Source organism: Sabethes cyaneus, chromosome 3, assembly GCF_943734655.1.
Source record: "Sabethes cyaneus chromosome 3, idSabCyanKW18_F2, whole genome shotgun sequence".
Classification (NCBI taxonomy): Eukaryota; Metazoa; Arthropoda; class Insecta; order Diptera; family Culicidae; genus Sabethes; species Sabethes cyaneus.
The window spans coordinates 24128023-24141298 of record NC_071355.1 but is presented as its reverse complement, the minus strand read 5'-3'; the positions used below and the strand labels follow the sequence as shown (position 1 = coordinate 24141298).

Below are 13276 nucleotides of genomic sequence, written 5' to 3'. Positions count from 1 at the left end.
TTGTAATAAAAAATCTATAATGAGCCTCAAGTTTTAAAATTCCGCAGGGTGATTCAAAAAGTTTGATCTTGTCAGTGTCTCTAGCGAAAGCCAAGTCAGGTAGTCTGTCATTTGCATGCGGTGACTGTATCCGTCGTTCTAGCGATATCACATAACTGTTGCATACAGGAAGTATGGTCAGAGTAAATAAGGGTGCCTGAGGTTGGCCTAACGAAGACACAACATATGTAGACAGTCTGCATTGGCAAGGATACGCATACCGCGACTTACTCTAAACTGCCAGCGTTTACCAAGTGAAACAACTTACATCGTAAATGCCTTTTAACGCCTATTAGCACGCCGCAGTAGTTGAAATGTAGAGGGATTACGGTCCAGACGGTAGATTTCGTAGTCGAACGATAGCTCAGAGTTTACTATGTCACTGCTAATTCAGGTTTCAGTCAGTGCGATGACGTCATAGTAACTAGAGGAGAGTGCCAAGCGAAGATCCTTGGTTTTCGTTTTTAATCCCCGGACATTCTGGTAGAATATTGTTAGGGAAAGAAGAGTCTGAGCATTTGGAAACGAGAATGCTTGAGAAGGTCCCGATGAGCCTAAACATGGACAGATAGGTTGTTAGAATGGCTAGAAGCGGAGGAGTGATCCACGTTTAGATCATTTAAGATGTATGCATACAACATTCCATTCAGGGCAGCTTGGAGACGACTGACGAACGCTGGCTACAGTTGCGCGACTGTGCTGAGGGGTTTCAGGGTTTCCATAGTGCCATCTGCGGGGCGTCCCGGTGAAGATTCAATTATGCTTCCTGGATTTGCAAGACTGCAGTTTGGCAGGAGTACAACGGATCACAGTGTAAAACCAGCTAGAGGAATCGGATGTCAGAGAGCTAAAACACTGCCTGATATGCATGAATCTGGATCACCAAGCAGGCCAGATGACGGGCTAAAAGCGGAAGAAGGATCAACGGTTTGTTGTTTTGAAGTGTGTACTTGCTATTAAAGTATACTTACTATTATGCAGTTTAGAGAAAAAGATAAATTTGCCAATCTTTTGACCGACCAAGGCACAAAATTGTCCAAGAATCGTTATGTTAAATTTCTAAAAAAAACAACAATAATGAAGTAAGTGTGTTAATATCTAAACACTTTTTCTTTCAATGAATCTATAAACAAAACTAATCAATGTACGGAGTGTACATATCGCTTAAAAGAAAAAGCGTTTTGCTAACTTCCATTTTAATATTGCTTCCTTTCCGGAACAATTCTGAGCTGCAATCCGCGAGAGCGATTTTCAAGTATAGGTTGCTTGCTGGCTTATACACAGAGGGAAAGTTTCAAGGTTTCTCGTTGCATTATTACATTTTATTGTGGAGTTACGAAAGGGTCCCGGCTTGGTTGGCAAGGCAAATTATTTTGCTAACTGACTCGGTTATTTTTTTGGCATTTCCTACCTGCCGTAGCCGTAGTATTTCTTGTGATTTTCGGAGCGTTGCTGTTTGAAGTGGATGCTAAATTTAGGCTTTCGCTTAATAGGCGTGTGTCCGATTGACCGTAGCCGGAATAAGGGATAGTCACGGATTCTTTTAGCCGGACTGGACCATTGAGCATATCAACAAGAACACGATTAAAGAAAGAGTGGTTACGTTCGAATAGAATATCAAACTCATAAAGGAAGAGAGGGCAATTGACTGTGAGAGCTAGAGAAGATACCACACTTACCGGTGACCAGTGTGTGTACCGATGGATAAACGGGTAGTATTGAGTAACAGTGCTGCCAACATACTGCCAGTGTAATTTTGTTTCCATTTACTACGAACACGGCAGTTAATTTTGTGTTTTCAACAATTCACTGTGTGATTAGTTAATAAAAAGTTGGATAAAAAATATCAAACACGAAAGAATCTCAAATTTGCTCGGCGGAACAGATTTCCAAGTACGAAATCTGCACATGCGGGATCTTTTTCCTCGTTTCTGACAGCACTGCTACTATCAATTCACATGGTGAGTACTGTGTTTGTCTGTATGCATCCACCCTGCCCTGCGCTCCGTCCGTACCTGTCGGTTTGTGTGATTCCGTGCAGGAGAGAACGAAACAGAAACATCCTATCAAATTATACGCCATCGCCGCATCGTTGCCAGTCATCGTGTTCATGCGGTTAGGGAGCGAGCGAGCATACACGACCGACCGAGGAATTGAAGTGAAGCAAAACGCATTCAAGGAGGTCAGAAAGAATCTAAAGGCCCAAAGCGTCTGGATCAAATATTGAACACGATTCTTTCTTCTGCGGTACTCGTTTTTCATAGTGCAGTACGAACGAGCGTCCAGTCTGACCGTCTCGGTGTCCGCTGAAGCGTAGCGAGGATATCCAGGGAGGGCGTACGAGCAGAAAGATAGCACTGGTAAACCAGTGTAGACGAGGTTGGTGATAAAATTGATAAGGAGAAAGCAGCGTAACAGTGCGTGTTGTGGATGAAAATTGCAAAAAAAAACAGTGATATTGACACCCATTATTGTTGAAAATTGCTAAAGTGATTCGATGGTTTCATTCCAAGGCGTGTTATCGAAGCGAAATTGTACACATGCTGACGACTGTGTGTTGTAGTGGTTTTCTTTCCTACTAGTGGATATAATGGTTGTGCATGAAATTCAGTCGAGTGTTCGCAGAATGCTGCACTGTATTTTAATAAAATGGAATATTTAAAATGGAAGCCTATTCCATGATAACCCATTTGTTACTCTCTGTAAGGTAATTTTTATCATGCAAATCAAAAAAAGTCAAGCTGACCTGCTGGACTTCGCGATTTTATTATTAGTTTAGCGTGTTTCACTTGAAGGCGCCCTGATAAGAAACTAGTTCAGAAGTGTGCGCTAAATGGTTTATTTTCACGTACCATGAACCTTTAATCTCTTTGCTACGCTTTTTAGGTTGTAGCTCTGGTGTGATGTACGGCGATTGCATAAACTTTTGGGGCCGTTCTACTTCCATCGTTTTATGCTCATTTCCCATTTTTCTAGCTGGTGCTGGGGCTCCCCGGTTGTTGCGTTTGCTCTCTTGCTCCGATTTGCTGCTTAAGTAATGCTAATCTTGTAAAATGAGAAATTTTTTTCGACTGCTATTTTTATTTCCCCCGTCTTTTGAAGTGTTTGCCTCCGTCATCATACTGGTTTGTTTGCAACAACCAGCAGCAGCGGCAGCAACCGCGTCATTCAATATTAATTGGCTTCTTGTTGGTCACTGCGGGTCATCGACAGTTTTATTTTATACGCCAGCACCAGCATAGAGGCTCAAATCTGTCCCACGAATTCTCTGAACAAATCAACTTTGCTAGTTATGCAGTGATCGGCAGAATTAAACAACCAACAAAAGGGCGTAAATGAATGAGCAATGAGGAATGCATTTGCTTGAACAAGTGGCAGCCGGGAAAACGAGTGGGTGACTGGTATTCCCATGCACAAGACAATCCGCCGGCGAGTGCGCTGAATGCTTGTTCGACACTTTTTCCACTTATAGTTTTCTTTTTTTCCAGCCGGTGGCTTTATAGCAGCGGAAAATGCCGCTCGACTGGAGCTTTTGTTGCACCGTCGTGACGTATTCCGAGACGATTTTGCGTGCACCATCGAAGCAAAAGTAGGTACCTACATACATACCTATACATTGCTTCCTGTCGGTGCTACTCCTGCTGCTTCCTGCCACTCATCGTCATGTGGTAGGAGGAAAATTCTATTTTTGAATCAATTGTGCTTGACATCTAGCATTTCTAGTGACACGAGTGCGAGTGAAGTTTGATGGTACTGCAGAAGAAATTAGTGGCAGATTCTCATTCTCATTCAGCTAAGCTTCTCCAGACACCTAAACTGGATTTGATTTCGCAGCAAAACGACTCCACCATTATCCATGTAATTTTGACTCGCACACTAAAATTGTTAAATTACTTTCCCAGAAGGCATGCCATTAAAACTACCAACAGTATTCTGTAAAAAGAGCATTCATTCTTTTAGGTTTCAGAAAAACAACATTAAAATATTTTCTGCTCTTATCCGGAGAATTTACAATTTAATTTTGTGAATTACCTCTACCATAAATGTAGATTTTATACAATAAACATCTATGCGGCATTTTGAACTTAGTTGCCGTACGTGTGTCGAAAGGTTACGATAATCTGTTGATGGCCTGTTTACTGTATTGTGTACTGCATACTGCACCACACAAATAAATTGCAATTTGATTGAGTGCATCTCATTGATTGATTTTATGATTTGATTTACACTATACTGCACTGCAATCAGACTAGTGTAACCAGTTCTCTCTGTCGCATTGTTGATTTTGTTGGGATACACTTTAGATTTCACCAATTCTCACAAAAATAATCTAACGGCGACTTGGTGTTCCGTTGAACTATTCATTTCGAAAAATTATCAAATAATTGAACTTTGCACGTAATGAGAATGTACTGTAACAACTGCACTGTGGTATGTTGCACCATCTTGATGAAAAAACAGATCATCACCATCAATTTCATCAACTCATGAAAAAAGAAAATAGTTTCCTAACATTTCGCGATAGCGCTTACCATTAACTGTTATCGTACAGCCTTCTTCATATACAAAAAAGTACGGACGTATGATTTGATGTCACCTAAGGAACGTTTGGCAGATTTATACGGGTCTATGACACCAAACTGTCATTGAGGTTTACAAGTTGTGATAATTGATAAATAATTTTTTTTGAATTTTGGATTTGTCTCACATCAATATTAATGAATTTTTTTGTTTACTTACTTAGAAATCAACCAGAAATGCGCCTCGTCTGAGAAAATTATTTTTCGATGAAAATCGAAGTCGGTATGGATACAGGCAAAGATCCAAGATCGCAAAGCATGTGATTCTGGAATTGACCTATTTCTTGAAAACGGTTTGGAATTGATAGATCAAGTCGGTTTTTTACATACATCACTCAACACTTTTCACTACGGTCTGAACGTACGCAGTCTTATGAGCGCTCTAATTTTGTGTAAATAAAATGCAGTTTGAAACTTATAAATTATTTAACGTGTAGCTAGATGAGCATGCTTCATGATGTTCGCCTTTTGCGCGACGCGAAAGGCTCCTTCAGAAGCGAAAAAAGTTTTTGAATTTTTATTAGAATGTTTAGACAATTTATAGTTGTTGCACTGTGGGAAAAAACGAGCCAAAAAGATGGATTCAGTTAAAAAATGGTCGGCTTGCTGATCAGATAGGAGTGAACTTTTGTATAATTTTGTGGCGCTTGGTGGCCATCCGTTTCTCGTTCGTCATCGGGAAATATCCCGTTTTGTTCTTTTTTCTCTATTTAACTACAATATTTAAACTTATTGGATCGCACCATGCAAGCAGGGATGCCACATATAATTCTGTGTTTTTTGTTGGAAAAATCTAACAATCTGTACGGCGAGGAAAAATATCTGTGCAAAAATCTGTCTAATGGAAAACAATGAGAGTGAAAGAGATAGAGAGTCATTTTGCTGACTATTTCCGTCTCTTTCACTCTCATGTAAAAGCTCAAAAATCTGTTTAATCTGTGTAATTTGGCGAAAATCTGTATTCTATGCATACAGATTCTGTACAGGCGATTTCTTTCAAATATCTGTTAAACACAGAATAATCTGTGCATGTGGCAACCCTGCATGCAAGGCGTTGATGAAACAAAACTAGAATACCGGTCGGTTTGGTAATGGGAACTCTGCTAAAAAATAGCATGGACTAAACTAAATGAGATAAAAGCTCTTCGAGTCTACGGATTTTTGTACAAAAAATAATTAGACTTTTATGATTTGTTTTCCATTGTCTTGCTTGGTGTAGTCCAATTAGCTCAAATATAGTTAATAGTAAACGTACCGACTGAACTACTTGAATATTTTTCGCGCACAGATAAAAAATGCCGCAATTTTCGATAAAATAGCGTTAAACTTTTTTTTATTGAAAGATATATATTAGAGCAGCAAGCTTTACATTGTATCAAATATATTTTATAATAAAACAGTTAAACAGAATACTGTTATAACACTGTTTAAATAAGCCACAAAAACAGGGGGTCAAATTACCCCTTCACGATACCGTTACCGTTAAAATATGGGAGAAAATTATGAAAATAGTATATTTTCCGATTACAAACGGGACAGGGCTGAGCCCTACACGATTCACCAGACAATTTCCATGTATATTTTATCAGCAGGCCAGCCGTTTCTGGACTCAGCCGTCCATTTTATGACTTGTTTTGTTGTGTAAACCTGAAATTATCATTACCATTCCATTACGAAATGGCAAACATGGGCGGGTGACATACCAACTTGACTGTTAAAAATTTTCCATCAAAATTCGCTGCGCGATGTGAAAGACCAATTTTTTTGTATGAACATTGGCCTTGCGACCAGCACTTTGATCTGCTGTGATATCGCCCAAGTGTTTTTCTGTGTTCCGCACTTCATTCTTTTTACAGTATCGCTGTTGAATAAGCGTTTGAGTGTCGTTGTTTTCAATCTTTTCTCTCAAGTTTTTGAAAATTTTCAACCTATCACGTTCTTCAGAAACAACTGGTTCAAGGGCTTTACTATCAATTCTCTTGTATTTATCTAATCTAATCTAATTTCACACTAACGCAGCCAATTCTTGAAGGCATCCTGGAAAATGACGATTAGTTGAATCAATCATTTTTCTTTTCAACGGCCAGGCCAACTGCGCAGCATGTTGCACAGAGAGAATTCCAAGGAATCAAGTGGAACCAGAAATAATACCTAATTCCAATAAACTCCTTGAAATCAAGGGGAAGGAAGAAAGCGTGGACCTCCCGTACCAAACGCTTCCCATATACATAGATAATGATTTATTTACAGTCGTTGGGAGTATCTTTGCTAATAAAGGTTAAGCGATACTCCGGACCCTCAGGGATGAACTAATGGCATTTAGACCAGAAGCCAGGCTGCAATTGGCCAAGGATATAGCGCCTTATTTCGCTCTCTGAAAATAGATTAGTTTGCCAAAAATATTAGTTTAAATCATATAATACTTGAAAATAAAGTCGTGTAGTTTAATGGTTGCCTACAACTACATTTGTAAGGTTAGGAACTGAAAACCGCACGACCCCGCACCTCCTAGCTTGGCTACTCAATTATACAAATTTAAGTATTTCCAGGTATGGCCACGTGGAGGCGCTAGGTAGGGGCTTGGGATGGCTAGAGCTATATTGGGCGCTTTTTCCTAGTTGCCTTCCCCATTTCATACCCCTATCAATTCTCTTGTATTTATCGAATCAAAACCAAATTTGTAGGGTAGTTTTATAAGTATACTAGCTGGCCCAACAAACTTCGTATTGCCACAAATTAAACTGTGATGTACATAAATCGTGAACCTCGGATAACCTTTGTCACAGCCTCGGATTTTGCAAGTTTCTGAGTAGTTCATGGATGTTTTAATATACAAATTTTCCACACAGTAAAGTAGAAAACAACTCCCCCCATTGCTTAGCCTGATTAAATAAAGCAGATAGCATTTAAATATTCGCCATCATTACAAACCATTTCGCCGAATACCATTTTGCGGAATACGAATTCTCGGTTGACCATAACGCAGAATATAGTTTCGCAGAATATCATTTCGTGAAAAACCTTACGCGGTATGTACCATTTCACGGAATATTTAGTTATGAGTTCTCTAGTAATGAGGATATTACTATGATAAAACTGAACCTTGTCGTGGTGTAGGGCTTTTTAACTAATCAGTAAATGAACAGCGGTCACGTTTACTTCTGAATGTGGGTATATATCAAAATACTTTTGTGATTTCAAGTGGGACTCGGGGTAAAAATTTACCAAATGTGATTGTTGCGTTGTTCAGGAAGTGCTTTTATTCCGTTTAAGAATAAGGCAAGTATGGGGATCTCTGACAACAGATGAAATTTTCTGGGATTCATCCCTATTTATCACAACTGTCACAAATATCTCCGAAAAATGTCGGATTGATTGGGTTGGTCGGGGGCTTAGGGTTAGTAAGGGGATCTAAGCGGGATACCAGATCCAATTGGATGCCGAAGGACCACTCTGTAATGATTACGGGTAATAGCACTTCTTAGGTAGCAGATGGGAAAATTAGATCAATTCGTGTCGCGTGTTCGAGTTTCGGCTAGGCGGTGCTGCTAGATAGAGTAGGATTTTTGCATTGGCCCCGTGGCTGTCCTGAGTTCTGATGGCCGCCCGCGGGCTCTGTCGATGGGAAGGGGTCGAGTCTTAAAGAGACGTTTAAGCCCAGAGCTTTACAGCACTTTGGTCTCGAGGGTTGGAAGGCGGGCAGTCTCTATATTTTGAAGCTTCTGTCGACTACCGCGAACGTGCTGCGCTCAATTTACTTTGTATCGTGGGAATGCACTGTGAATGCTAAGGGGATGAAAGATTAAATTTGCCCTGATAAGTTGATAACCACTAATGCTCCGAAATTTGTCTTACCTATTGGTTCATTTGTGGTTGTTTGGGTTTGGAAAACTGAAAGCGGGCGTGCGGTTGAAGACCGGTGTCAGGCGGGGCTGACGAATCCTCCACTTCTTCACTATACCACATATTGCAACTCGAGTGGTACAAAAAGTCCAAAGCACATTTACAAATTCGATCTATTATTTTTCTTCTCATCATCATCATTATCATCATCATCATTATATTTAAAATACGACATTCCGGCCTTTGGCAGAGAGATCTTAGAGTCAGTTCGTGGAGTCCGCGCAGGGCCGAAACGCCTCCGCCTGCGGATATAGGCGTGACGGCTATGCTTGGGGCTCTACCTGTGTTTTAGTGGGCGACAGTGCCTGTCTCGTCAGGTAGAACTGATGTTTGAGGTCTCCCTGACACTTTGTTGACATCACAAAAGGGCCCAGCGCAGAGTTTTATACGCTATTAAGCGACCAGTTGGATAACCCGAAAAAAAGGAAAAAGGAAAAAAAAGAATTCTCTAGTAATGAGGATATTTGTATTTCATTTGTATAGGAGGTCCCCCCACTGTTGAAGCGGGGAGTTATCACAATTTCCCTCCTAAAGAGGAGAGGGGTCTCAATTCACCATAGAAAAAAATTTGTGTACAAAAACACCCACGTGCCAAATATGGTTCCATTTGCTTGATTAGTTCTCGAGTTATGAGGAAATTTGTATTTCATTTGTATGGAAGCCCCCCCTCATAAAGGGGGGAGGGGTCATAATTTTCTTCCAAAAGAGGGGATGGGTCTCAATTCACCATCGAAAAAAAATTAGCCTACAAAAACACCCACATGCTTTATTTGGTTCCATTTGCTTGATTATTTCTGGAGTTATGAGGAAATTTGTATTTCTTTTGTATGGGAGCCCCACCTCCTAAAAAGGTAAGGTGTCCTAATTCACCATAGAAAATCTTTTGCCTCCAAGAACCCCCATATGCCAAATTTGGTTCCATTTGCTCGATTAGTTCTCGAGTTAAGAGGAAATTTGAATTTCATTTGTATGGAAGTCCCCCCCCCCCCCCCTCTCTTAAAGGAGAGAGGGGTAATAATTCCCTTCCCAAAGAGGGGAGGGGTCTCAATTCACCATAGAAAAAATTCTTGTCTCCAATAACACCCACATGTCAAATTTTGTTCCATTTCCTTGGTTAATTCTCGAGTTATGCAGAAATTTTTATTTCATTTGTATGGGAGCCCCCCTTCTTAGTGGGAGGAGGGGTCTCTAACCATCATAAGACCCTTCCCTGGCCCCAAAAACTCCTATATACAAATTTTCACGCCGATCGGTTCAGTAGTTTTCGATTCTATAAGGAACATTCTGGCAGACAGAAATCCATTTTTATAGGCAAAGTTTTGTATGGGAGCCCCCCCTCTTAGTGGGGGGAGGGGTCTTTTGCCATCGAGAGAACCTACCGTAGCTCCAAAAACCCCTACATGCAAATTTTCACGCCGATCGGTTCAGTAGTTTTCGATTCTAAAAGGAACATAGGGACAGACAGACAGACAGACAGAAATCCTTTTTTATAGGTATAGATTGTTTCTTACGACTAAACACTATTGTGTTTGCCTAGGAAAAAATTTGCATAAAATTTTTCAAGAAACAAATACCAATGATCTTAAAAGCATTTTATAGAGCATTAAAGTTGGTTTATCTGCGCCAGAGGAGTGTCGGCCTTCTTAAGTTAGCTGAACCATAGGATATCAAATTCACCGTTAGAGAATTCATCTATCATCTATTGAGAATCAATTACAGTCCGATAGTTAAACATTTTTTCTGCTAACTTTGCTGTTTAAATTCAAGAGACTTGTAATCGTATTAAATCTAAATATCCATCCATGATGTTAACATATTTTTAATAAAAACTATGATATTTTCTATGAGTAGCATGTTTTGTTGCTGAACTGCATATAGTCTTCATAAGAAATAAAACCAATTTCCAAACAGCAATTAAAATACGGTTTTTGTAACAGACTTTTCAACTCGTGCCTTCCCTCATCGTATCAGTAAAGTTAGGAAAAAACATGCAAATGTTTCTAAAACAACAAAATGCATTGTTTCAGTGGAATGCATATTATTCCACTACAATCCATTTTCGACCTTCAGCACTTATCGGTTTTTCTCTGCATTCCCCGATCCGAATATACGCGGTGTCTAGTTTCTCTCATATATCTGGTTCTCCGTTACGGTGGCTCAATGCTGCATGCACGCAGAGGAAGCCTTGTTATGCTGCCTATTCCCTTGTGGTTGTTGATATCGCATCAACCGTCATTTCCTGCTACTATCTCCTCTCCCTCTCTTTTGCTGCAACTTTTGCTGGCGCGTCACTGGTCTGGTCTGGTCAGCACCAACTGTTAAAAAACTGTTGACGATTAGCAGGTTGCCCGCAAGTTATGAATCATATCTGCGTGCCTGCGACTGCGATGATTTTAGTTTCATTTTCTTTTTGTTTTTGTTCGAGGTCGAACCACTTTCCTTGTGCAGCAAGAAAACTGTTTCTCTTAAAAAACTCGTTTTGTGGGTACATACAGGACATATAGAGAAGATGTAATAAAAATGGATGGAGCGCCAACGATTTATGTGTCAAAAAAGCTACATCGCTACAGCTTGAATAAATGTTTATTACGAAATTAATCTAAAAACCGCAAGTCAGGATCGAATGAGTAATCAGAGGAATGTTATACGGAACACTTTTATAGCACAGCATTATAATTACACTGTTTACTATCGAAATTGAGCACCATTTGTCGACAGTCACTATAACAGGAGTAGTAGTCATTGTATATGAGCAATGATGCCAAAAGCTAGGTTATCCCGGTAATTTGCAAATGAAGCAACGTGTATCTTTTTACTCAAAACAGGATTACATTCGCGAGGATACGAAAAGTAAATGTTTTCGAAACATATCGTTGTTCACGACAAGCTTAACAAGTGCAAATCTTTGCTGTATTTGTGGATTCTAAAATCGAAGTCAATCTCAACTTCTGTTTATAATGCCGAAACTTAAGCACTGGTGCTGTATCTTGGGTTGCGACTCATATTATATGTTTAATCGGACGGACAATTAGAGTTTTTTTTTAGCTCTCCTGATCCTTCGAATACTTCAATACCGCATCTGCGTCGTCTGACTGAAATTCGTTTAGCTTTGTGGAGCAAATTTTACTCGAAGACTCTCACTACGCTGCAGAAATATTGGAAAATATGTGGCAAACATTTCGTTTCAGGTTAGTTTTGAGGAAACCCTTTTTTTCTGAGCAAAACGCATGAATAACCGTTGGACTTGTTCATAGGCAAACCTGCCAAATTAACGGCCATAGAAGATGTGGATTGGGTGCCTAGTTTGCATTTGTCAGACCGACATAGTGACATAATCAAAGCGCTTCCGGAGAACAGAGAAAAGCTTTGATTTTCTTGCCGGTGTCCATGTAATTGTTAGCAACGTTTTGCTAAGTTTTATCTTAAAATGCATTTGGCGCAATCGATAGACAATCGATTCTTTGCGATAAAACTAGTCGAAAATGTGTGGTGATCAAATATTTCGACAAGAGATTTTGTTCATAAACTAAATGTGTTTTAAAATTGTCTTTAAAATCTCTGCTTGCAAAGGAGTGTGAAAATTCGGATCAATCCCGATGCATTCTGTATCTAAAAAATGTGAAGCCTCCAAATCCATGGAAACATGGAAAGCATCACTAACATGCAAAGAGCGTTCCAAAATTGTTGAAATTACTGTAAATATTACTACAAGCACTGCATGGTATCGGTGGAAAGATCGGATCTGGAAATACAAATTAAAAAAAATCGTTTGAACCATCATTTAACCAAATTCTTAGAAATTCTAAGCAAAATCAAATTAATGTCAGTGAATAAACTTGTTTGTGCAACTTTTTTTTTTGTGGATTATCTTTATCACTTTCTGTAAGTTATCATTGTACCCCAAATCGAAGATAGATAAGACCCGAAATGAAAGAGACATCTCGAAGGCGTAAGAGAAATCTTGAAGGAATAAAAAAATGGCATATTTGAAAATATATTGAGAACGATCAAGGCATGAAAAGAGTTTTTGAAAAGATCAAAACGAACTGGAGATAATGTTTAGTTTAGTTGAATAGTACTTGATGGTTTGAAACAAGGTTCAATTATATCTTCAAAATTCTTTGCACTCCTTGCATGGGGTTTGGTCCGATAAGAGTGGTCGTTCTTCGCATGTTGGTTTATAGGCAAGTACGACAAATTATGAATTTTTGCATAACTAAGAAATTAACTGCCCAGTTGTTTTTTTTTTTGCAAAACTAAAAGCAAACTGAACAATTAGGAAAAAGAACTCCCACAGTAATTTTTAAGTTTATTTCAATTTGTTGTATTTTAAAATAGTTGAAATTATTTTAGTATTCACTATATTAATAGTGGGTCGATTTATAAGCCGGTTCTAGTTCGCGGAGATTCGTGCTCATATAACTCTATTATTTACTTAATTTTCCAATCTATTCCTTGCACTGTTTGCCCTGCTCTAAGGGTACTATTTACACCGTCTTGTTCTTTATTTTCAAATCCTTTGGCGGTATAAAAATTCTCGATAGAATTATTTTTTGTTATTTCGTGAATCACGATAGTATTTTCTGAATTTTCTAATATGATTAATAACATATATACTTTTATAATTAGATACAGCCAGTAGGTTTGTTCCACTGGCCCCATAATTTTCCTGTACTCTAACAGCCGGCTGCGAAGTCTGTCGATAATAAAGGGTAATGTCTAAAGACGGTATAAACCCAATGGCTTTGCTTTGG

General features: G+C 39.2%; 1 protein-coding gene across 7 annotated transcripts in view; it reads left to right on the top strand.

Moving 5' to 3' along the window:
• The window catches only part of LOC128739467 (uncharacterized), a 49415-nt gene that overhangs the window by 6361 nt on the left and 29778 nt on the right, over positions 1-13276 (top strand). Inside the window, exon 1 of one of the 7 annotated variants that reach the window (XM_053834959.1) lies at positions 2138-2418. The exons of 5 other annotated variants lie outside the window; for them this stretch is intronic. The gene's annotated coding sequence lies outside the window, so the exon portion shown is untranslated. One more of the 7 variants, XM_053834960.1, reaches the window with a different exon arrangement.